Source organism: Mirounga leonina, unplaced genomic scaffold, assembly GCF_011800145.1.
Source record: "Mirounga leonina isolate KUSES-001 unplaced genomic scaffold, KU_Mleo_1.0 Mir_176, whole genome shotgun sequence".
In the NCBI taxonomy this organism is placed as follows: Eukaryota; Metazoa; Chordata; class Mammalia; order Carnivora; family Phocidae; genus Mirounga; species Mirounga leonina.
Window position 1 is genome coordinate 13,417,725 of NW_023270454.1, and position 3,032 is coordinate 13,420,756.

Consider the following 3,032-nt stretch of genomic DNA (forward strand, 5'->3'; position numbering starts at 1 on the left):
CCTGGGATGGAGCTCCCTGTTGGGTTCCCTGCTCAGCGGGGAGTCTGCTTGTTCCTCTCCCTCTGCCCCACCATGCTCTCTCTCTCTCTGTCTCTGTCAAATAAATAAATAAATAAAAAGTCTTTTAAAAAAGAACAAAACAAAAAACCCCACTGCTCAGAGAAACAAAGCTAGTATAAATGTCTATTTATCCATCTGTCTTCTTTTCTAAATACATTAGGACACCACTGTGTTTGAATGTCCTAATAATTTCTTCAAACATTATCATGTGCATTTTCTCATATCATTATATATACTTCAAAACCATGAATTTTGTGGCTGTGGCAATATTTTATAAAACATAACAAAATTTTTAACCTACTGTTGATATTTAGGTTATTTCTGATTAGTAATTGTATAAATAACACCATGAAGAACAACGAGTATGTAAATCTTCATGTGAGAATCATTTATTATTCTTTCCACAGGGGAAAAACCTAAGAGAGAAACTATGAGATCAAAGGATATGATCCTCCAAGGTCATGGGATTTTTTTTATGCCATTAACATTAAAATAAAGAGCTCTCAGATCCCATCTCTTTGAGTTTCTGCAAATTATAAAAATAGACATACTGTTGTCCTTATCAAAAGTCACCAGAAAGAATTTCTGCTTAGTCATGATACTGGATAAAGGCTAGCCTTTTCCAATTTCATTTCTAAAAGTAGCATGATCCAAACACTAACCCTGAAGGACCCCAAGGAACATAATACAAAGAGTCCTTCTAAGATAGCAGATAGCAAGCATGTTTGAAAAAGAGAGTGCAGGGGAGGGAGGTTCATTAATATTGCCATTTGCTGAATTATGTGCTGCTTACCCTTTCAGTCTTGCAATTCGTCTGCCATTGGACCTGTATGTCGCCTAAAAAATGATATGTCAGGGACAACACGTGGAAATCAGAAGAGGAGGAGGTGTGGAACATGTCTCTATTACTTGAAGAAAGTTATCAGTGAGATGAGACAGACTCAGTTCCTGGGGACCTTCCAAATTTATTGTTTACCAATTGATTCATCTTAGAAATGGAATGATAAAACACTAGGACAAAGGATGGTCTTGCTTACCAAGTCTGTTCCCCCACAGGGCAGCGTTATGCACTTCCAAAACTTTATAGGCCTCCTTCAAATGACTCAAGGGATGGGAATTTCACCACCTCTCCTGGGAGATTCTTTTATGGCCTCTTACGTCTCACCCATTATGAAAGTCTTCCTGATGAAAGCATCCTTTTTTTCCTTTTCTTCAGTTCATTCATTACCCTTAGATAATCCCCTAAAGACCACCTCCACAATCCCTCTCCTTCTTTGGGGTTTATACTTTCAATTATCTGCAAATGGCTATCAGGCCCCCACCCCCCACACACATGCACATACACTCCTTAGCTCTTCAACCAACCTACACACATGTAATTCTTTTAATCTTTCCTCATACATCAAAACCTCCAGCTGCTTAATCATTTTAGCTCCTCTAATAAGCAGCGAATTTGAAGGGGGATTATGGTTTCCTTCTCAGGCTTTTCTCATGTCAGCTGCATCCCTTCTCCCCAACCACATGCCAGATTTCTGTATGTCAATAGCCATTCATCAACGGAAATGAGGGTTTTCTGGAACGCTCTGTTGTATAGTACAGAAAAAAAAAAAAAAGATCCTTCCTACCCATAACTCATTTCTAGGGTGAATCAATATTTATACAAACTAATAAGGAGGAAAACTCTGAAAGATATCTGGGATCTACCCTAAGTTTTCAAACAACTGAGAAACTTTTTAACTATAAGTAAAATTTCAAAATAATGTGTCTCATTTAAACATGGATTGAGGACTAAAAAAGAAAATTCAGTCACCTTTGGTAAAGGAAGTGTTGAAGGATTGACTACTCATTTCTTTCATGATTAAAAAAAAAAGTTAGATTAGATGAGTGCCCTGAATGAAAAGAGACTTTCCTTTCTTTCCTTAACCACTGCCTAAATAACAGGTAGTTCTAGGATCCCTCAAGGGACACATATACATCCATTACTGTAATAGGGACCACTAGATGGGCATCACTCTCAGTATACAACCTCAGGCTCTGCCCTCCCCACTGTTTCTCCCAAGCATGCTAGCAGCCAGCCTCCTGCTGCCCTATGAACATGGCCTACCCTGTCAAGTCTCCAGGACCCCATCTATCACTCCTCTACCTCAAAGACCTGTCCTTTGCCCATCTCCCCCTGACCCTGTCCCAAGTCTCATCCGTCCATCAAGATCTAGCTTCAGTTCCATTTCCCACAGGGAACCTACCCTTTCCTCTGGGGTTCATATTTGATGTCTGTACCATTAAAATGTTATCTTGCATTACTCATTCTCCACTTGCTCCGTATTTGAGAATCTTGCCTCACCACTGATTTGCAAACCCCTTTATGGCAGAGATGATGTCATATTTCTTTACTATCACCCAAAAAAACCAATATATCGCTCTTCATTAAGTGGGTGCTTAATAAATGTTTCTTGATATCTAGTGAAGCAAGAATCTCATAAGAAACCTCCCAAAGCAGTGAAATGTTGTAAGCATTCATAAAATATTCACATTTATTTTATTTTTTTAAGATTTTATTCATTTATTTGACAGAGAGAGATAGCAAGAGAGGATGAAAGAGAGCACAAAGAGGGTGAGTGGCAGGCAGAGGGAGAAGCAGGCTCCCCACCAAGTAAGGAGCCTGACACGGGGCTCGATCCCAAGACCCTGGGATCATGACCTGAGCGGAAGGCAGACACTTAACAGACTGAGCCACCCAGGCTCCCCTCATATTTATTTTAAAGTAGAAATAGCTCCACATTTAATGTTCAAAATTGTTTCTATTTTTGAGGAGTGATCAAAATTAGCAAAGCCAGCAGATACATATTGTGAGTGGGATATACAAAACTTCTTTTCATGGTTTCTGGTATTAGGTCTATACCTCTTATCCCTTGTAAAACTCTGCCCTTTTCTCTTTCTACTACCACCAGCACTTATTTTTCTCCTTCCAAGGA